Source organism: Bufo gargarizans, chromosome 3 (genome assembly GCF_014858855.1).
Source record: "Bufo gargarizans isolate SCDJY-AF-19 chromosome 3, ASM1485885v1, whole genome shotgun sequence".
Lineage (NCBI taxonomy): Eukaryota > Metazoa > Chordata > Amphibia > Anura > Bufonidae > Bufo > Bufo gargarizans.
This window is the reverse complement of record NC_058082.1, coordinates 557,392,486-557,416,937: the sequence shown is the minus strand read 5'-3', so window position 1 is coordinate 557,416,937 and position 24,452 is coordinate 557,392,486.

Sequence of the window (24,452 nt, the reverse complement as noted above, 5' to 3'; positions counted from 1 at the left end):
TAGGGGTCCTCTCTGCTGGCACTATGTATAGGGGTCCTCTCTGCTGGCATTATTTATAGGGGGCCTCTCTGCTGATACTATGTATAGGGGTTCTCTCTGCTGGCACTATGTATAGGGGTCCTCTCTGCTGGCATTATTTATAGGGGTCCTCTCTGCTGGCATTATTTATAGGGGTCCTCTCTGCTGGCATTATTTATAGGGGTCCTCTCTGCTGGCACTATGTGTAGGGGTCCTCTCTGCTGGCACTATATATAGGGCTCCTCTCTTCTGGCACTATTTATAGGGGTCCTCTCTGCTGGCACTATTTATAGGGCTCCTCTCTGCTGATACTATGTATAGGGGTCCTCTCTGCTGATACTATGTATAGGGGTCCTCTCTGCTGGCATTATTTATAGGGGTCCTCTCTGCTGCACTATGTATAGGGGTCCTCTCTTTTGGCATTATTTATAGGGGTCCTCTCTGCTGGCACTATTTGTAGGGGTCCTCTCTGCTGGCACTATTTGTAGGGGTCCTCTCTGCTGGCACTATTTGTAGGGCTCCTCTCTGCTGGCATTATTTATAGGGGTCCTCTCTGCTGGCACTATTTGTAGGGGTCTTCTCTGCTTGCACTATTTGTAGGGGTCCTCTCTGCTGGCACTATTTGTAGGGGTCCTCTCTGCTGGCACTATGTATAGGGGTCCTCTCTGCTGATACTATGTATAGGGGTCCTCTCTGCTGGCACTATGTATAGGGGTCCTCTCTGCTGGCACTATTTGTAGGGGTCCTCTCTGCTGGCACTATTTGTAGGGGTCCTCTCTGCTGGCACTATTTGTAGGGGTCCTCTCTGCTGGCACTATGTATAGGGGTCCTCTCTGCTGATACTATGTATAGGGGTCCTCTCTGCTGGCACTATTTGTAGGGGTCCTCTCTGCTGGCACTATTTGTAGGGGTCCTCTCTGCTGGCACTATTTGTAGGGGTCCTCTCTGCTGGCACTATGTATAGGGGTCCTCTCTGCTGATACTATGTATAGGGGTCCTCTCTGCTGGCACTATTTTTAGGGGTCCTCTCTGCTGGCACTATTTGTAGGGGTCCTCTCTGCTGGCACTATTTGTAGGGGTCCTCTCTGCTGGCACTATTTGTAGGGGTCCTCTCTGCTGGCACTATTTATAGGGCTCCTCTCTGCTGATACTATGTATAGGGGTTCTCTCTGCTGGCATTATTTATAGTGGTCCTCTCTGCTGGCACTATGTATAGGGGTCCTCTCTTCTGGCATTATATATAGGGGTCCTCTCTGCTGGCACTATTTGTAGGGGGTCCTCTCTGCTGGCACTATGTATAGGGGTCCTCTCTTCTGGCATTATATATAGGGGTCCTCTCTGCTGGCACTATTTGTAGGGGGTCCTCTCTGCTGGCATTATTTATAGGGCTCCTCTCTGCTGATACTATGTATTGGGTTCCTCTCTTCTGGCACTATTATAGGGCTCCTCTCTGCTGGCACTATTATAGGGCTCCTCTCTGCTGGCACTATTTATAGGGGTGCTCTCTGCTGGCACTATTTGTAGGGGTCCTCTCTGCTGGCATTATTTATAGGGCTCCTCTCTGCTGATACTATGTATTGGGTTCCTCTCTTCTGGCACTATTATAGGGCTCCTCTCTGCTGGCACTATTTATAGGGGTCCTCTCTGCTGGCACTATTTGTAGGGGTCCTCTCTGCTGGCACTATTTGTAGGGGTCCTCTCTGCTGGCACTATTTGTAGGGGTCCTCTCTGCTGGCACTATTTGTAGGGGTCCTCTCTGCTGGCACTATTTATAGGGCTCCTCTCTGCTGATACTATGTATAGGGGTCCTCTCTGCTGGCATTATTTATAGGGGTCCTCTCTGCTGGCACTATGTATAGGGGTCCTCTCTTCTGGCATTATATATAGGGGTCCTCTCTGCTGGCACTATTTGTAGGGGGTCCTCTCTGCTGGCACTATGTATAGGGGTCCTCTCTTCTGGCATTATATATAGGGGTCCTCTCTGCTGGCACTATTTGTAGGGGGTCCTCTCTGCTGGCATTATTTATAGGGCTCCTCTCTGCTGATACTATGTATTGGGTTCCTCTCTTCTGGCACTATTGTAGGGCTCCTCTCTGCTGGCACTATTTATAGGGGTCCTCTCTGCTGGCACTATTTGTAGGGGTCCTCTCTGCTGGCATTATTTATAGGGCTCCTCTCTGCTGGCACTATTTGTAGGGATCCATTCTGCTGACTTGTTTATTTGGGTCCTCTCTGCTGGCACTGTCTATAAGGGTCCTTGGGGTTATTTATGGCTTTATTATACAGTTTTCACCTCACTCTTACTGTCAAGATGCAGAAAAGTGACGGAACACAAAAATATTTGCAACATTTCTGCAACTTGCTGTTGTGTGACTATTTTAGAACTGTAATTTAGCTGTGAAAACTCAGCCAAGTTGCAGGCGAGTTGTGTGTCACACGCAACCTCCATTTAACCCAATAGTGGAAAGGTCAGGAGCAATTTGCAACATGAGACACAAAACTCAACATACCTGGATTTTTTGCAACTGTCGCATTGCAGTCGCAACATGTTGCATGTAGCATTGCGACACCATTGGCAATCTTTAGAACAAATGTCTTGTGACTTTCTTGTTGCACGACCTTAGATGTTGCAGTCAGTGCTTACTGTACGTCTATGTAGTTAGATGGTAATATTGCCTAAATATAATTAGCATTGCCATACTCAATGAAAGGAATTCACCCCATACAGTGAACATTGTAAAAAAATTAAGAAAACCTAAATTTCACTTTTATTTTGTTCAAATGACCAAAATAGCAATTATAAAAATGTATCACATACAAAAACAAGCCCTCAACATGTCCTGTCAAAATCATAATGCTATTGGTCTGTGAATCCAGCAACAGTAAAACAAATATGTTAAAAAAAAATAACTGCCATTGTACTGTGCAGCAGGATAAAGTTATCACAACCAAAACAAAAAAAAAAACTGCAGCTTTGCTTTTATGTATTTATCTATTTTTATGCCACTCCCCTCAAAAAATATAAACAAGTTATAAAACACATTAAATGTACCCCAAAATGTTGTCATTTAAAAATACTAATCCTTCCCAAAAAAAGTCTATGGATTTTGAAATGTGGAGATTTTTTTATTTTTAAAACATCATCATTTCCTTGAGTCTAAAATAAGTGGAATTCTTAAGAGATTAAAGAAAAAAAAATCTTTACCAATTTTGGGTTATTATTTTTTATTATTTTTTTTTTTAAACTCTCTCGACATTGTATTTATCCATGGACACTTATTGCAAAAAGAATCCAACAATCAACCCAACAACAATTGGTCTTCAGTCAATGTCATCTGTCGGGGGAGCCGTCATGCACCTTTATCCTTCGCCTTGATATATGACAATCAACGTTGTTCCCGAGCACCGATAAACTCACACCCATCATAACCAACACAAATACACAATAAATCGCAGACCTCGTCCTGCCTGGACCGCAGCGCCGCAAGTTTTAAGGGAAGATTTACAGTGGCTTCGACTTTATCTGCAGGCGAAGATTCATGAGTTGAGTGAAATTGACCATGATAGAAAACCACAGCTTCTTACTTGTTCCGTTATACGGAGTTATAGAGACCTGGATGGAGAATAGGCCGGGAGCCAGGGCTTATGATGGGCCAGGTCTATGCCAGCATGCACTTCTATCATTTCAATCACTTCTATCCATATGTAGCTTTTTTTCTGCTACTTTGTAATTCATGGTCACAATCTGTATCCACTGACAAGCCGTGTGAGCAGGACAAAGTCGGGATCATTTTTTAGCCTCTGGAAGTAACACAAATTGTTCCCATTTACTGAAAGCAAGCAGAGACCTTTGAATGAGTGTGAAATTGAAACACAAATGATATCAATATCAATTGAATTTACACATAAAGTGTAGGATATTTTAAAGAGGTTATCCCCCGAAAATGAATAGGTAATAAATATCAGATCGGGGAGGGTTTGACCACTGGAACCCCCAGCGATCCAAGAGAATGAGAAGATTAACAAGTCCCCTCTCTGAATGGAGCAGTCACGGCCACAGATATAGTCCCTTAGAAGTAAATCGTGCAGTGGACCGACATGTGCACGGCAGTTTGAGGGCCCTCTTGTCTCGGTATCTCTAAGGGGTCATAGTGGTTGGACCCTTCCCCCATCATCTTTGGATAAGTGGTAAATACCTTTTGTGGGTAACTTCTTTAAAGGGAACCTGTCACTGGGATTTTGTGTATAGAGCTGAGGACATGGGTTGCTAGATGGCCGCTAGCACATCCGCAATACCCAGTCCCCATAGCTCTGTGTGCTTTTATTGTGTAAATAAAAACGATTTGATACATATGCAAATTAACCTGATATGAGTCCTGTATGTGAGATGAGTCAGGGACAGGACTCATCTCAGGTTAATTTGCATATGTATCAAATCGTTTTTATTTACACAATAAAAGCACACAGAGCTATGGGGACTGGATATTGCGTGTGTGCTTGCGGCCATCTAGCAACCCATGTCCTCAACTCTATACACAAAATCCCGGTGACAGGTTCCCTTTAAGATCAGGAGAATGAGGAGATGTCATCATACATTAAGCAGAGATGAGTGAATCCATTCTGCACAAATCAAATTTGAATTTCCTCAAAAAAGAAAAAAATTGGACAGTGCAGTGTTAGTAAAAAGAAGTACATCATCTGTTTAACCATAGATACAGTATATATGTCACTCTGACATTACTAATCTTAGTGTGAAGAGGGTATTCAGGGTGTTTAGTATTGATGACCCATCCTCAGGTCAACCTTCAAACATCTGATAGACAGAGTTGCCAAGAGTTGGACTGCCACCAATCTGATATGAAGTCTTTATCTTGTGTCTAGGGCATAAATATCAAAACCTCAGACAATCTCTTTAAAAAGCTTGAAAGGCGTTGGATACAACTTTTACAGCTCTTTCGATTTGGAAAAATATCCACCAACCAATTCTAACAAGTAACTTTGGGACATAGTGGACACATGTGACTTATAGCTACTCCTAAGACCATTATTAAAGTGGCTTCCCTTTTAACCCCTGTACCCTGTCTTGACTTCACTGCAGAGGAAACACCAGGATGCTACCTCTTGGAGTAGTCTCTGTTCGACTGCTGACACGTGAGGGTTAATAGACACCAGTGCAGGGCACAGAGGGATCGGGTGAAACCATAGTCAGGGACTGGCAGGGTACGAGCAGTGTGTAATAAACAGTCCAAGCAGGGGCGTAGCTATAGCGGGTGCAGAGGTAGCAGTCGCTACCGGGCCCAGGAGCCTGAGGGGCCCCAAAGACCCTTGTACCACATGTGAAGACACCTGATTTATAGAAGGTGCATGCTGGTCAAGTTACACCTCTGGCTGGAGGGAAGGGATTAGGTCAAGAATTTTTCATGGTGGTGGGTGCAGTTAAAATTTTTGCCTCAGGCAGCAGGAAGGCAATGTGCTTCCCTGGCCCTGGCCACAAAGCAATGATGGAAGGGGGGCCCAAGCTGAACTCTTGCACCAGAGCCCATGAACCTTTAGCTACGCCCCTGTCCAAGGTCAGGGCAAACAGGTCAGGGTCAGGTGGAGAGAAGACAGAGGTCAGGTCAGGAAGCGAAGGGTCAAATCCAGAAAGTCAGTTAGAAGTTGGTACACAATACTGGCAAACGAACAGACTGACGCTCCTTGGCTGGAAACTAGTGAACTAGAAACTATTGCTCCGGCATCGCCCGGCAGTGTCATACTGCAGAACAGCGGTGCATTTCAAAACTACATAAAAGGATTCAGAAATGTCTTTTTATGTGGTAAATGCTTTTATTGTATTTTACATACATATGGTATATATGACATCAACATCCACCACCAGATGGGGTTGGTGTTACCTTCTATATATAGAAAGGAGGAGCATTCTAGAGACAGGTTAGTCTAGTCTGAAAAAATGAAGGAAGATTATGTCCAATACGAAAGCTGACAGAGCTTTGGATTACGTACCAGCCAGGACCAGGCCAAAGAAGAACTACACTGGAAAATAAGACCAGAAGTAAGAAAGAGGTGCAGAGTAGAAGCTCTGTAGAGGTGAATTGCATTGCAGGAAGCTTATAGACTCTACAGGCATATTATCCAGTTGTGTAAAGGCCTCCAATCCTGGACATACTTACCTAGCAGATTGATCACCTGCATAGAAAAATCTACAACCCCCAGAGGAAGAGCATAAGGTGAAGAGCATAGTTTGACATTTCGGGTCCGCTCTGTGATTGTCTTGCCTAAAGGAAAGTGTGCTCCCCATTAGTGTTGAGCAAATCAAATTCTCCGAAGTGGACTTTGATCCAAACTTCAGGTAAAATTTGATTCGTCAGAAAGCCGAATTTCTTCATTCTTCGTGGTTACAAACAATTTATGTCTAAAATGGCGGTAAAAAAAAAAATCATGCCTTATCCATTTGAGCATGAAGAGGCTACCGCAGATTGAAGGTCCAATGTGATGGCGGTGGCGGCCTCTTCGTGGTCACATGGATAAAGTGAGTATTATTATATATTTTTTTAACAGATTAACACGTGAAAGCCAATGACAGGGAGGCAGCACAGTTGCCATTCCCCGTCATTGTGACTGCACTGACTTACAAAGAAATTCCCTTTGTGACAAAGTAATTAATTACAGCAAATTTCTTTGTGAAATTCGGCAAAGCTGTCGAATCAAAGTTTTCATAACTTTGCTCATCTCTACTCCCCATGCCTGGATGGTTAGGTACGTCAACTAAAGAAAGTGCAGGGTAAGGACGATTGCTCTAAACAGACACTTTGGTCTATTAACTACCAGTGTAGCCGTTAAACCTGTAGCATCTATGCACCTGCTGCCAGCCCGTGCATGCTATCAACTGTCCTGAGATGTTTGCATTTGAATTATTCAGTAAAGAACTGCTTTGTTGCACAACTGCCTCATCATTGCGGCCTGCACTGCTACACTGCACCAACATCCACAGCTGCACCAAGCAACCCTGCCTTGCATCTCAAAACATTCAACATCAAGGGCACCCAAATGACATCAGGCAGGGGAACCCTATAATCAGTGTGACCTGAAGGTAAGAAAGGTGCACCCCTCCCATCACTGCACGGCTGAGTGGATTAACCAATTGAATTAGTTTTACTACCACCATTCTTGCTACTATCCTCCTCCTCTGCTTTCCTCCCCTGCGGCAGGCTACTTTCCTTCAGGGGAAGTTACCTTAAATGATCTCTAACCTTTCACATTTTCCATAAATCAATAGTAAAGTTGAGTATGAGAAACTTTATAATATATATTATCAAAGAAAATGCCTTGTTCTAGAGTTGTCATCTGTTAGATTAGATCCCATATAAGTATATGGAGAGGGAAGGGGGAAGAGTGAGCAAGAGCCGAGTGAGACAGGACTGCACAAGAGACACCAAAAAGACAACTAAATAGAAATGATCTGTCTCAGCCCATGTACTTTATTCATATCCATGTTACAATTCAACAATTGTTGAACACTGGGCCAACTAACTGGTTGGCTTTGGGCTAAACTCTAAGTACTTAATTATGGCGCTCCCCTAGTATTCACCCTTTCACCCCTGTACAGGATCTGGCCTTCACTGCAGGGAAGCAACCAAACCGCTACCTCCTGAGATAGTCTAAGTGTAGTTGGCAACTGACTCAGGGGTCAGGGACTGTGCTACAAGAACCAGAAGCTCAGGATATATAAAACACACCAAAAATGCAGGAAAACCATACGTATAGTGTGACTGTCACTACGACTTCATTGCAGGTTTCTGAGATCCAGACAGCACAATTGAAACATAGATGGTGGGATACTTAAGACTAATAGTTTGGCAGGGTGAAAGTGAAGATACAAACAAGGCAGCCAGACAGCGTTAACAAACACAGACAGAACACAAACTGGAAGTGCTGGAACACACAGGAAGGACAAGTACAAGCTGGAGCCCAGGCATGAACAAATGAAGAATAAACACAGGTGAATTGGAATGGCATAAGACTATTATAACAAATTTTCTGGTCACCAGGGGACCTAAAGCTCAGCCACCCCCTGCCCTGGAGATGGTGCCTAAAACACCCAGGGACCCAAAGCCATTGCCTGGGGGATGATTTGTAAGTACGTACACTGGCTTTTTAAGAGGCTCTAGGTGAGCAGGAGACAGAGGCTCGTAGTCGTGGAGGCCGTAGCATGGTGAGTAGTGCGTATGTCATGCTTACAGAAAAGAGCACGTCAGCAGTAGATATAGACAGCTGACCTAACAATCCATAGAAGTCGCTACTCTGTAGTGTACTGGGACTGCTTTTGAGTGAGAATGCAAAAGTTAGGGAGAAGATTCTCTTCTACTTTCTGTGTAGATTGGATCTAGTCTCCACTTGATTAATGCAAAGTTTGTTGAAAGGTTAAATACTCTTCAAGTACCCCAAAGTGGACATCCATTGGCAGGGGAAGATTAGGGTGTGCACATTGGCCCTTTAAGAGCCTGAGGGAGCATGCCCTACAGGTACACCTACAAATAGGTCTCAGTCTGCAGAGTGGTGGACAGAGCAGCAGTACTCCAGCAACCAGGGAGGAGAGGACCAGTGGTGAGCACGGAATGCGCCATAGCATGGATGGATCCCCAGTCTTAGGGGGATATTTACAAATGGCAGTTTTGTTGATCAAATTTCTGTGATTGAAAATCAATTCTGCTCATTTGAAATGGGGTATTTCTGCAGCATGTGCATCGATTTCTGCAAGGCCCATTTATATAAATAGGATAGTCACAGAAAGCTCTGCAGCAAAACTGCCATGTGTGAGCCTTTGTTGACCATATGATCCTCCCGTCAACAATTAGACCACTAGAAGATGTTCCATTGACCAAGTTTGCCATATGATCCTTCGATCACCAAGTAAGCTACCATAAGATCTTCCAGTGACCAAGTAGGCTACCGTAAGGTCATTCAGTGACAATGAAGAATATCATAAGTTCCTCCAGTGACCAAGCAGGCTACCATATGATCCATCGGTGACCGAGTAGATTACCATATGAAGCTTCTGTGAAAAAAGTAGACTATCATGAGATCCTTCAGTGACCAAGCAGACTACTATAAGATCATCTGGTGATTAAGTAGACTATTAAAAGATCCTTCAGTGTCCAAGCAGACTACATAAAATTATTTGGTTACCAAGTAGACTACTATGAGATTCTTTGGTGACCATGTAGACTACCATAAAATCCTCCACTGACCAAGTAGACTACCATAAGTTCCTCCAGTCACCAAGTAGAGTACTGAAAGATTGTTCATATAGACAATGATAAGATCCTCTGGTGACCAAGTAGACTATCATAAGGTCCTCCCATGACGAAGTAAACTATATAATTTCATCCAGACTGCATAAAATTCTTTGGTGACCAAGTAGACTACTATAAGATCCTTTAGTCACTAAGTAGATTATTATAAGATCTATAGTATCCAAGAAGATAACCATAAGATCCTCCAGTAACAAAGAAGACTACAATAAGATCCGTTGGTGGACCGGGCTGTCATGCAACATTGGTATAGCTGAAGGTAAGTAGGTGGACTGTGTGGCCATAAGTAAATATGATATGGTTTGGTGAAAAAGGATAAAGTATAGGGCTAAAAATATATATATATATATATAAAATGTACAAATGTACACATAAAAACAAATACAATTTTAAAATACCACACAATTTATCAAAAAAGTTTACTTATGTTACTTTTGTTATTTCTTCTGATAAGTGTATATACAGCAGAAAAAATATTATTCCCAACATAGTTTCCTCTCCCAGTATTGGTGTATTGATCTGCGTTCCTTTAGTCCTTAACGTGACCGGACTCAGAGAATTTATTTGCTTTTGGCCTGATGCTGCTGTTATCATATTTATGTAGTCGATTTTACTGAAGATATTACGGCACTTGATTGATTTTCTATATACTATATGAATAGACTACAGAGTACATGAATTTTCATTGGTCATTTAACTAATATTGATGAATGGACAATTTGGAACCATTCAGTTTACACAGAGATGAATATAATTTTAGGGCTGTTTTACTTTATTTGAAATTGTGCTATAAAACCAGATATTATTAACAGCTAAGTTCAACATCTTCACATAAACCAAAAGTAATTTGCAATGTGATGCAGAGAATAAGCAATTTACTAAGATCTACCAATATTCTGTATATCGACCCCTGCCCCATTGAGACTACGGCCTGTTACCCTATTGCATACAGTCAGTCAATAATAAATAGGTTGTCCCATTAGGACACAGGCAATATGTAATACTGCATTTTTCTACAGGAGAAATATGCAGACCCCGCAGCTCCCTGCAGTGTGTATATATATATATATATATATATATATATATATAATACCAAAAAGTATAGCGCAGCACTCCTTAGATAAAAAAGTAAAAAAAATATAATATTTATTCAACACATGTTGATAAAGGCAACGTTTCAGCTCTCTCACAGAGCCATTCTCAAGCCAAGCCAATTTTATGGACTATATATATACATATATACATATTGTAAGGGATCGCCTCTTATTCGGGGGTCATTCTCACAATGATCTTCATCGACCACAGGGTTAGGGGCCAAACATTGCTTTTATTTGGCACCTCAGCAAAACCAAAACAAACAATACAAATAAAACACCTGCCCGGCTGGGCTCTTACTAAACATGAGGATTCCCTACCTCACTGAAAGCCCTGTTCACACACGGGAAGAACATGCGGCTTTTCCCAGCCTAACAATCCTGCACTTCCAGGCTGTAACAAAGTCCAGTACTTTTTGGGGGAATTGTGGCCCAGAAGTCCTCCTGACTCTGGCCTAGCGACCGTCGATTCCAAGACCTCACGGAGTCCCCCAAAGTTCAGGCTAACACCTAGCCCCGTGGCCCCTCAGCCAGCTCGGCTTAGCCCACTCGTACAGAGCCTTCCCAGGCCTCTGCTGCACACAGACTCTTCCTCCTCCTAACAGTCTGGACTGGGCTCTTATCCCAGACTGATTGTTCCACCTGGTGCGGCCTCTGACCTGCTGATTGACAGCGAAGAAATGGAAACTCCGGCCATATCTCTCCCCTAGCAGCCGTGAGGCCTGTCACTGCCTCACAATATATATATATATACACATACACCCACACAGACTTCCTGAGCTCCCAACCTTATAAGCTGGCAGAGAATCTGCCCAATCATAGAGAGAAATATGCAGCCATCCAGTTACAGCTGCGCAGTCCTCTCTATCTCCTCCCTGATCCTCTCTATCTCCTCCCTGATCTCATCTCTATGTTCATTGCAGAAAACAGAACTACAGAACGTACAGCCCGGACAATCCTGGAGCCTGGATCTAGACCCCAAGTATGCAGCATCTTAAATGTATTGTAATTTGAGCGTCCTAGACCACCAGGGATTCTTACATTAACCCCTCCTTTCACTGCCCTAGATCAGCAGGTATAGAGACATTAACCCATTCTCCTTCCTAAACAATCAGGGAATTTTACATTAACTCCTTCACTGACCTAGATCACCGGAGATACTCTCATTAACCCACTTAATGCTGTAGACCACCAGGTACACTATAAATTCCTTCACTACACTAGTCAGCCAAGGATGCAGACATTAACCTTTTCCCTGCCCTAGACCACCAGAAATATTGGTTAAAACTGTCACCGACCTAGATCCCCAGGGATGCCATTGATCACCAGCTGTACAGATGTTGTTCCTTCATTGCCCTAAACCACCAGGGATACAGACCTTGAACCCTTCACTGCCCTAGACGACGTTGATCACTCTTTTCCTGGATGCTATGTGGCCCTGCATATCTGGCTGCTTTATGGCTAATTATTAGGGCACTGTAAGTTAATATTTATTTGATGTGGTTCTTATTGTCCCACTGTAGGTCTCAAACCGCCCCAGTTACAAGCTACTGTACCAGTTACTTAAACAGAACATTGTATTGGCTCTCTTCCCGGTTTGGTATGGAGTTCTCCTTTAAGTGACTTGTTAAGTAACCCTTATGAGATCACTAGAATAAACCATAAAACTGTTGAAAGCACATTTTGTCAATGTAAACTAATGAGGCGTACTAATGGGAAGGTGAATTCCATAGAATGTTAGTCCTGGAGTGGATACAGCTCCCTGTTCTAACATAATTTCCTGCTTCAATAAGTAGAAAGCCTAAGTTATTGTCCCGGCTCTTATCAGCAAACACATGATTATTTCTCAGTTTTGTTCAGACCCCAGTACTCGATCTTTCATATTTACTCACCGTACTTCTTTTATTTTAATCAACAACGAAAATTGCCAACTTATATGTTTAACCTCATAATCATGAAATAGAGATAAAATATAACATATTCAATAGCAATAATTATAAATATACACATAAAATGTGACATATGTAGTAATAATTATTTTAATAATGTACATGAATATCAAAAACTTTGTAATAAAGTATATTTTATCACAGGACGATGCCTCTTTCTACCCCCTCTTTTTTTCCATCTGAGACATTGATGCAAGTGCCATTAATGTCAGATAGGTGCCGGTCTTGCCTCCTGCTCCTATCTCGAGAACGGGTCCCCGTTCTCGAGATAGGTGCACCATTGAAGCGTCCATTCACTGCTATATGAGTTCTGAAAATTGTTGAGCGCTGGCTCGGCTACTTCTGGAAGTCCCATAGCAGTGAATGCAGAGAAGACCTTCACCTTTATAGTACTTGAAAAAATAGCCAGACCTGGGTCCTAGAGGTGAGACCTGCACCTTTCTGTCAGTGATTGCATATCGCTAGGATAGGAGATGGGAATACACCTTTAAGAGGGGGAAGAGAGAGGCATTTTCCTTTGGGGCCCCATTCTGGAGATATGAGCAGTTCCTAGAGGTGGGACCTGCAGCTATCTGTCAGTGATTGCATATCGCTAGGATAGGAGATGGGAATACACCTTTAAGAGGGGGAAGAGAGAGGCATTTTCCTTTGGGGCCCCATTCTGGAGATATGAGCAGTTCCTAGAGGTGGGACCTGCAGCTATCTGACTGTGACGGCATACAGTATCCCAGCGATATGCCATAATTGTCTGAGATGGGCCAAATCCTTTGCTTATTTCATTTCGAGAGATGAGACAGACTGTCAGCTCACTGAGAGATCAGATTACATGCTACAAATAGAAGAAATTATAAAGAGGGGAGGAGAAGTGAGCTGCCTTAGAAGAAAGAGGCATTTTTCTCTGATATAGTCAGATATATTACAAAGTTTCTTTTATTCACGTATGCAAACTTTGTTGAACATGCAGTGACCATTTAAGGCTCCCATACACATGAGACTATTGATGGCCAAACCTTCTACTTCCAGCTGGACTGGACGGTAATCTTATATGTATGGGGGCTCCACTGACTCTCCCCCAATAGGGAAAGAAGTAGGGTATGTTAGAGTGTTTTATTCCACTAATATCTATCCCCATGAGGAAGCAACGCAAAACACATGTTGGGGACCACATAGATGTCGTCTCCGAGTCTTAACTGCATTGAGTGTTATTTTAAGTGCATCTTGTTACTTGTATTTCATGTTTTGAATTGTTAATTCACATGACTATTGTTCACTTGTACTTACTCTTGACTGCAGCATGGCACCCATTCTGTGGAATGTATTTCGATTCATTGTAACTGTTTGTAATACTAATATACTTTAAATAAAGATGAAGTATTGTATGGATTACTGGAAGCAGTGTGCTATCGTTGGGGTTTGCAGCTTGTTGTTTGCACCTGCACATAATATTTGTTACGTTAGGCCTAATTTTGATGGGGGTATGTAAACTTATTACAAAGGAAAAACTAAAATACCGCATGGACATAAGTATTCAGGCCCTTTGCTATGACATGTGACATTTCGCTCTGAGGCCTCCTATTTCCCAGGATGGTCTCTGAGATGTTTCTTCTCCCTGACTTGAGTCACCTGTGGTAAATTCGGTGGATTGGAGACATGGTTGCCAAACGGAATTTTTCTTTTCTCTAGACAATTTATCACAAAATCACGGACAAGCAATATTTTGCAATGAATGATAAAGATTATGCAGAACAGTGGCACGAATCATAAGCCCACAGAAGCTCTACATAGTGCTTCCGTGGGTTTACTGTACTTGCCTCCGCAACGCAAAAAAGTAGTGCATGCACTACTTTTTTGCGGTGAGGACCGTAGGATGCGGATCTCGGACCCCATTCAACTGAATAGGTCCGCGATCCGCATGCAGCTGCCACACGGTCGGTGCCCATGCATTGCTGACCTCAACTTGCGGTCCACAGCACTGGAACGGAGCCCTTACGTTCGTGGGCATGATCCCTAAGGGCTCATGCACACGACCGTATGTATTTTGCGGTCTGCAAAACGGATCCGCAAATTTGCGGAACAGAACAGCCGGCCCCGAATGGAACAGTACTATCCTTGTCCGTAATGTGAACAATAATAGGACATGTTCTATTTTTTTGCGGAACGTACATACAGACATATGGAAACGGAATGCACACGGAGTAACTTCGTTTTTTTTGCGGACACATTGAAATGAATGGTTCCGCATACGGCCCGCAAAAAAAATGTAACGGACACATAAAGGAAATGCATTTGTGTGCATGAGCTTTAAGTTGTGCATCTAAACATGAAGGGCCATGAGTTACAGTCATCTCCTTGACCTACACAGGTATTTTAATGTATGATAGTTAAAAATAAATAATCTAAAATACAAAACAAAAAATGTTATTAAGTATAATAAAGGTATAAAAAAGAATAAAATATAAAAAATATAAATAAAAATGCATATATTTGGTATCACCGTTGTAGTACCCCAGAGTGGTACTACCATTCCTTCACCCTGCTACTGTCTCTAATGGTTAACAATGATGTCATCTCTGTATTTAGTCCAGGTCCTCCTATACTGTGCATTCATAATCTTGCTATGAAACTGTTATGTTCATGTAATATGCCTGGTTGTCCAGCAGGTGGTAGTGTATATGGCAGAGAGATCTTTAGATAGAATGGGACTTACCATTTAATTCTCCTCCTTTTGGGCAGAAGTGGGCTACTCTTTCTTGCTACCAATGGGTGGGGCTGCAAGAAGTGTTTATTCATTCTTAGGTCAGTCTTAGTGGATGCTAGTGTTGGAAGCAGACATGTCAAGATGTTACAAAAGGAGGCCCCCCTCCTGATACAGGAGTCTCTCCATAGGGAAGCAGCTCTTAGAGCATCATGACTCCTTATCGATTCACAGTCAGAATATTGCGAGGGGTTCAACAGCCAAAGGTATTCCACTCCAAAGGTACCAGAACAGCCCTAAAGTCCAGCGACCAGACCAAAATCAAGTTTAAAGCAGAGAGATTTAAGTTTGCCTGCCAGTTTTTGCTAAAACCTGCTGAAACCAATAGAAACATCACTTCTTGTAGGGATGCAAGTGTCACGGACGGTGTACAGGAAACAAGGCAAAGCAACATGCATGTATGACTCACTGGATCCAAAGCTAAGGAACCATAAGGGAGACCCCTGCACAAGACCTGAGACTTTCCCTGGCTGCTCAGCCTATGCAACGATCCCAGAGGTGGATGGTTGCATATCCACGTACCTCGACTATATAACCCCTGAACACCCTACAATAGTGAGGGGACACGACCACTGGCTCCCTACACCAGACACGGAGGGAGTCAGGGTCACCTGGGATCCAGCAAACAGAAAATAACAGATAAATGTTCAGCACTTAACTTTGTAGCAGTCTGGAAAACAAGATCAGCATGCACACACACTCCAGGAAGTAGTATAAGCCGCCCAGTAATGCATTATGGGGCGGAATTTAAAGGGATTCAATCAGTCCAACCACATGACAGCTGAGAGAGGCTAACGAGATGAGGAACTGAACATCACAACAAAGAAACTCAAGGAGGAGGTTCTGAGAGGCCTCTGTCAGAGCTTCTCAGCTGTCTGGTTGTGACAGTACCCCTCCCTCTACGAGTGGACTCCGGACACTCAGAGCCCACCTTCTCCGGATGGGACCTATGGAAATCCCTGATGAGACGAGAGGCCTTAAAGGGACTCTGTCACCAGTTTCTAACCCCCACTTTTATAACTATGGTTCTCTCTATTGTCCCCTTCTCATTACAAAGCTGCTGTTAGAAGTAAAATCCGCCGTGTAGTTTTCATATAAATCACTTTTATCTAACCTGTCAATCTTCAGTATAAGGTGCCCAGGGCGTTTCTGTTGTTCTGAATGTGCCGGTTTTCGCCGCCGCCGTTGGTGCCCAGCTCCTCCCATGTTCTTTTCTGCGCCACCTCGATGTTATGCAATCCTCCTCCGGCTCTCGTCAGTGCCCCCTCCTCCTTTGCAAAGATCTCGCGCGTGCGCACAGGCCTGTGCCTGATGCGCCCGTGCGGACGTTTAGTTTCTGCCTCGTGGAGCGTACTGCGCATGCGCGCGATCCGGCCATTCATTCGCGCGAACGCGCGCGAATGTGCGCTCGCTTAGTTCAGCCTCCTCATAAGACGAGCACTGCCGCCAGTCACTCAGCTTCCGAATGAATGAATGGCCGGATCGCGCGCATGCGCAGTACGCTCCACGAGGCAGAAACTAAACGTCCGCACGGGCGCATCAGGCACAGGCCTGTGCGCACGCGCGAGATCTTTGCAAAGGAGGAGGGGGCACTGACGAGAGCCGGAGGAGGATTGCATAACATCGAGGTGGCGCAGAAAAGAACATGGGAGGAGCTGGGCACCAACGGCGGCGGCGAAAACCGGCACATTCAGAACAACAGAAACGCCCTGGGCACCTTATACTGAAGATTGACAGGTTAGATAAAAGTGATTTATATGAAAACTACACGGCGGATTTTACTTCTAACAGCAGCTTTGTAATGAGAAGGGGACAATAGAGAGAACCATAGTTATAAAAGTGGGGGTTAGAAACTGGTGACAGAGTCCCTTTAATGTCCGTCACTGGGACCCACATCCTCTCCTCAGGACCATAACCCTCCCAATGAACAAGGTACTGGAGAGAACCGCGGACAAGCCGAGAATCCACAATCCTAGAGACCTGAAATTCAAGATTCCCATCAACCATAATCGGAGGAGGAGGCAAAGGCGAGGAGGGTACAATGGGTTGAACATAAGGTTTCAATAAGGACTTATGAAAAACATTATGGATCTTCCAAGTCTGAGGAAGATCAAGACGGTAGGCAACAGGATTGATGACAGACAGGATTTTGTAAGGCCCAATAAACCTAGGACCCAACTTCCAGGAGGGAACCTTCAATTTGATATTCTTGGTAGACAACCACACCAGATCACCAACATTCAGGTCCGGACCAAGCACACGTCTCTTATCTGCCACACGCTTATATCTCTCACTCATGCTCTTTAGATTATCCTGAATCTTTTGCCAAATAGATGACAAAGACGAGGAGAATCTGTCCTCATCAGGTAAACCAGAAAACCCCTCTCCCGAGAAAGTCCCAAACTGCGGATGAAACCCATATGCACAAAAAAATTGTGACTTATCAGAGGACTCCTGACGACGGTTATTTAAAGCAAACTCAGCAAGGGACAAAAAAGAACACCAATCCTCTTGATTCTCCACCACAAAACAGCGCAGATATGTCTCCAGATTCTGATTGACGCGCTCTGTCTGGCCATTCGACTGCGGGTGGAAAGCAGAAGAGAATGACAACCGAACCCCCAAGCGAGAACAGAAAGCCTTCCAGAATCTGGAAACAAACTGGGTGCCCCTATCAGAGACTATGTCTGAAGGAATACCATGCAATTTGACAATGTGATCAATAAATGCCTGCGCCAGCGTCTTAGCATTGGGCAAACCAGGAAAAGGGATGAAATGCACCATTTTGCTAAAACAGTCCACCACCACCAGAATCACAGTCTTCCCCGAGGAACGAGGCAGGTCCATTATAAAGTCCATGGACAGATGTGTCCAAGGACGGGAAGGAATGGGTAAGGGAAGGAGAGGACCTGATGGCCATGAATGAGGGACTTTGGCACGAGCGCAAGTCTCGCAGGCTGCCACAAAACCCTCAACCGACTTACGAAGCGCAGGCCACCAGAATCTCCGAGCGATGAGATCCAGTGTGGCTCTTGCCCCCGGGTGCCCAGCAAGGACCGTATCGTGGTGTTCCTTAAAAATCTTGTGTCTTAAAGCGAGAGGCACAAACAACCTCCCAGGAGGACAAAGATCAGGAGCCTCTGACTGGGCTTCCTGCACCTCTGCCTCCAATTCAGAAAAAAGAGCAGAGACCACCACACCTTCAGCCAAAATGGGACCCGGGTCTTCAAAATTCCCGCCTCCCGGAAAACAACGTGACAGGGCATCTGCCTTCACATTCTTAACTCCAGGGCGGAACGTGACAACAAAATTAAACCTAGAAAAGAACAAAGACCATCTGGCCTGTCTCGGGTTCAGACGCTTGGCTGACTCCAAGTAGGCCAGATTTTTATGGTCAGTAAATACGGTAATAGGGCGTCTGGCTCCCTCTAGCCAATGGCGCCATTCCTCAAAAGCCAACTTGATGGCCAACAATTCCCTATCTCCCACATCGTAATTTCTCTCTGCGGAGGAGAGTTTTTTCGAGAAAAAGGCACACGGTCGCCATTTGGCAGGAGAGGAACCCTGAGACAAGACCGCCCCCACACCCACCTCAGAAGCATCAACCTCAACTATGAAGGGTAAAGAAATATCAGGTTGCACCAAGATGGGAGCGGAAGCAAAACTCTCCTTGATATTAGAAAAAGCCTTACGCGCCTCTACTGACCAAGAAGAAAAATCTACCCCCTTTCTGGTCATATCAGTGAGTGGTTTAACAATAGAGGAATAATTCAAAATAAACTTCCTGTAATAATTGGCAAAGCCCAAAAAACGCATCAGCGCCTTTTGATTCTCAGGAAGCTCCCACTCAAGCACAGCGCGGACCTTCTCGGGGTCTATGCGAAAACCAGAAGCGGAGAGAAGAAACCCCAGAAATTGAATTTCTGGAACCGCAAACACACATTTTTCCAGTTTCGCATATAATTTATTCTCCCGCAGGATGAGCAAGACCTGACGTAAATGTTCCTTATGAGTTTTGAAATCAGGAGAAAAAATCAAAATGTCATCCAAATACACTAATACAAATTTTCCCATCAAATGATAAAAATGCTGTTCACGAAATGCTGAAAAACGGCTGGGGCATTCATCAAACCAAAAGGCATAACCAAATTCTCAAAATGGCCCTCAGGGGTATTGAAGGCAGTCTTCCATTCGTCTCCTTCTCTGACCCTGACCAGGTTGTATGCCCCTCTTAGATCTAATTTGGAAAAGACTTTAGCCCCAACAACCTGGTTAAACAGGTCCGGGATCAGAGGAAGTGGATAAGGGTCACGAATTGTGATACTGTTCAGCTCCCTGAAATCCAGACAAGGTCTTAAAGAACCATCTTTTTTCTTAACAAAGAAAAAAACAGCGGCAACAGGTGACTTCGAGGGTCGTATGTGTCCTTTTCTCAGACTCTCAGAGATATAAGCACGCATAGTGATCCTCTCAGGTTGGGAAAGATTGTATAAACGAGATTTAAGCAGTTTGGCGCCTGGGATGAGAATAATAGGGCAATCGTACTCCCTGTGCGGGGGCAAATCCTGAACTCCACTCTCAGAGAAGACATCTGAAAATTCAGAGAGAAAAGATGGTACAGTCTTAGTAGCAAACTCAGAAACAGATGTCGTGAGGCAATTCTCTCTGCAAAAGTCACTCCAACCATTTATTTGCCTCGTTGCCAATCAATGGTGGGGTTATGTTTAGTGAACCAGGGTAGCCCCAACACTAGAGGAGTAGGCAAACCGCTAAGGACGAAACATGACACATCCTCAACATGAGCATCACTCACAATTAAACGGATATTGTGAACTATGCCCTTTAATGATTTCTGAGAAAGTGGAGCGGAATCAATAGCAAAAACAGGAATATCCTTTCCCAGTGCGCACCTGGAAACCATGAGTTATTGAAAATTGATTATCAATGAGATTGACAGCTGCTCCACTATCCACAAAAATCTCACAAAAAATGTTCTTGCTCTCTAGCGCCACCCTAGCTGGCAGGACAAAACGGGAACTACAAGCAAACGGAAAACCTTAAATCTCCGCCTCAACCCTGCCAATAGTAACAGACGGAACATTTTTAAAAGATTTTTTCCTGTTTGTTTCTTTATTACTCCCAGAAAACTGCCTGAATCTCCTAGAAGGACAAACATTTGCCAAATGATTTATACCTCCACAACAAAAACAAACCCTCCCATGCGAGCTGAATCTTCTATTGTCAGAAGCAATCAACCCCAGCTGCATGGGCTCCTGCTCAGCAGGGGCTGACAGCGACCGAGACCCCTGCGCACAGAATGAGACCGCTGCACTGTCCTGGGACTGAGTATGACAGGAAGGGGACATCTCTCCTCTCTCTCTAAGACGCCTGTCAATACGAACGGCCTGAGACATAGCAGAGTCCAAAGAAATAGGCCTCTCATGAAAGGCAAATGCATCTTTCAATCCCTCTGAAAGACCATGGCAAAATTGACTTCGGAGTGCAGCATCATTCCAACCAGTATCAGCTGCCCATCTCCGAAATTCTGAGCAGTATATTTCTGTGGATTGTTTACCCTGGCATATTTGACGTAGTGTAGACTCAGCCAAAGCAATACGATCTGGATCATCATATATCTGACCCAGGGCTAAAAAGAATTCATCCACTGAACGGAGAGGCCGTGCCCCCTCCGGCAGCGAAAAGGCCCAAGACTGAGCGTTACCCCTGAGCAGCGATATAATGATCCCCACCCTCCGTTCCTCATCACCAGAGGAATGGGAAGAAGGCGAAAATGGAGTTTGCAAGCCTCTCTAAAACGCACAAAATTCTCACTACCCCCGGAGAACGTATCCGGGAGCGAGATCTTAGGCTCAGAACAAACTCCATGAACGCAAGCTGAACCGGTCACTTGAAGCTGAGAAAAAGTCTTACGGAGATCAGCTACCTCCAATGAAAGACCCTGGAAGCGTTCAGCCAAAAGTGAAACCGGATCCATGCTTGAGACGGTTTTGGCGGCTTATAATGTCACGGACGGTGTACAGGAAACAAGACAAAGCAACATGCATGTATGACTCACTGGATCCAAAGCTAAGGAACCATAAGGGAGACCCCTGCACAAGACCTGAGACTTTCCCTGGCTGCTCAGCCTATGCAACGATCCCAGAGGTGGATGGTTGCATATCCACGTACCTCGACTATATAACCCCTGAACACCCTACAATAGTGAGGGGACACGACCACCGGCTCCCTACACCAGACACGGAGGGAGTCAGGGTCACCTGGGATCCAGCAAACAGAAAATAACAGATAAATGTTCAGCACTTAACTTTGTAGCAGTCTGGAAAACAAGATCAGCATGCACACACACTCCAGGAAGTAGTATAAGCCGCCCAGTAATGCATTATGGGGCGGAATTTAAAGGGATGCAATCAGTACAACCACATGACAGCTGAGAGAGGCTAACGAGATGAGGAACTGAACATCACAACAAAGAAACTCAAGGAGGAGGTTCTGAAAGGCTTCTGTCAGAGCTTCTCAGCTGTCTGGTTGTAACAGCAAGTTGATTCAAGTAAAGCTGTGGAACTTTATAAAAGTCTGGACTCGACTATTTCTTCACCTCCACCATTACTCTCCCCTTTATTGGTTCGGAGCCTAATACTGGGGAGCGATGGTATCCAGGTAGGAGCACCGTGACACACACAGAAAACTATTGGGGCCGCACCACACTGCTCGGAATTCCTATAATCCTGGGACATAATCGGCCCTCGGGGTCGGTACACTGCACCATCTTCAATAACATAAATATGAAGGACAAAAAGGGGTAGCACTCTGGTACCTCAACCCACCATTGGTCCTGGTCCCATCTGTGTATGGACAAGTGAAGTTATATCCATGGTAAGGTATAGGTGTGGTCTATTCAGATTCACTTTCCCTCATCAGACCCCTGGAGGGGATGCTGCACAGGCTATCATTAGGCAACCCTGGTCTCTTCTCATGTGCTGCCTCTATCTATGTACACCCATGCATTATATTAAAGTGATTAATGTAAAAAAATCTGATATAGTACATGCCGGTCTCTTGGGACCAGCCCTGTTCCATGCATTGATCCAAAGATCTCCCCATTCATTGCTCCAGTTCCTCTGCTAGAATATGCACATCACATGTGATATATGGAGAATGGGGAACCATATATACCAAGAGTATTAGGCCTCTTTCATATGGGCGTCATGTTTTTGTCCCGCATAAGATGCGGGTGAGTTGTGGGAAAATGCGCAATTTTTCTGCACGAGTGCAAAACATTGTAATACGCGCGTGAGAAAAATCATCATGTTTGGTACCCAGACCCGAACCTGGTGTTGTGTAGATTGTATTATTTTCCCTTATAACATGGTTATAAGGGAAAATAATAGCATTCTTAATACAGAATGCTTAGTACAATAGCGCTGGAGGGGTTAAAAAATAAATAAATAAAAATTTAACTCACCTTAATCCACTTGATCGCGCAGCCCGGCTTCTCTTTTGTCTTCTTCTTTGAGGAATAGGACCTTTGATGACGTCACTGCGCTCATCACATGGTCCATCATGGTGATGAATCATGTGACGGACCATGTGATGACCGCAGTGATGTCACCACAGGTCCTTTTCCTGTGCACAGCAAGACTATCACGGTTGAGGATGGGAACAATCCTCAGCCGTGCGATGTCGGAAGATGTCCAATCGCTACTCGGCCACAGTAACAGAATTAGGGAGCAGGTCACCTCCTGAAGCGTCCCTAACCTGACCCTAACTCCTAGCTGCATGGGCCGACCTTGAAGGTAGGAGGGCCCATACTCAGGAACCTCGGATCCCTAACTCACCCTCTGTCCGGTCCCTGAGCTAGGAGTCAGGGTAAGATAGCCTGTTCCTACTGGACGCGGAGGAACAGGGGTCTCACGGGCCAAGCTGCAGGGAAAAGGGGAACACCAACAGATCTATGGATATGGCAGGTGAACAGAACCAGTTCCACCTACCTGCCACAGCCTTGCTGACTGGATCCCTGTGCTGGCAAGCCGAAGATACCCACGCATCCATACACAGAGACCCAGATCCATAGCTGCACAGAAGAACAAGGAAAACATAGGACATCCAACAGAACATCAAGGAAGTGAAACATATGACCGGAAGGGTGGCCCTTACTGGAAGATGGTAACACACAGACGGCTGCTCCAGCTATGCCTGGCTGAAGCAACCTACTGAGCCATGCCAAAGACAGAGGCTTTATAGGCCTAAGTGGCCACACCCAACGGTCAGACACACCCAGTGACTCACACACACACTGGGAAGGGAGTTAACCCTTCCAGCACCAGGGAAGGGAAACACCAACTTAAAGGGGACGTGCACACAATACATAACACACAGTGTACACCATACACACACACCTAACATAAAGATAGTCAGGTGAGACCGCATGCTACTGCAGCAAGCTGCCCAGCACCACCCAGGCTGCTCTGCTGACACACACAGTACACTACTAGTTGCCCGCGGCAACCACAAGTGAGGCCACACACAGCGACCCTCACCTGTGGTTGAAGACCCAAACTAAACTGCAGGCAACCGCATGTGGTAAAGGAGTCACGGTCATAACCATGGCCGTGACAAAGACAGAAGAGAAGCCGGGCTGCGCGAACAAGTGGATTAAGGTGAGTTAAATTATTTTTAAAATTTTTTAACCCCTCCAGCCCTATTGTACTATGCATTCTGTATTAAGAATGCTATTATTTTCCCTTATAACCATGTTATAAGGGACTACAACACATCACAGTGATTTTGCTGGCGGACTGAGTCACGTGATTTACTTTAGCGCACGTGGGACGCCACGTAGTGCGAATACACCGTGACTCCACGCCGAACGAGCCAACGTCGACTCCTCAGCTTCATAGCGAGACTCAAAGCGTGCAGCCGCAACACCCACCGGACTGGTAATGTACACGAAAACAATCTGTGTGTATGTGTCCGTATGGAAACTTACCTGGGTGTGAGAAGTGGACCACGGAGGGCTGTATAAATTGCGAGGAGAACAAGTGATTTCATTTGGTATCCTGTATGTGATGTGGAACTGCATATTTTTTCGGATATGCTGCTTTACAAGAACGATCCTCTATATTATTATAAGGGCAGCGATACGTGTTTTTACAACCTACAGTCAACTGCATGGAAAGAGGTTTTATATATTATTCACCAGAACCACTAAAACTTTGCTAATACTCTTGGTATCTATGGATCCCCTTTCTCCATATATGACATGCGATGTGCATTACTTATTGATCTGAGAGCGCATTCTATTTTA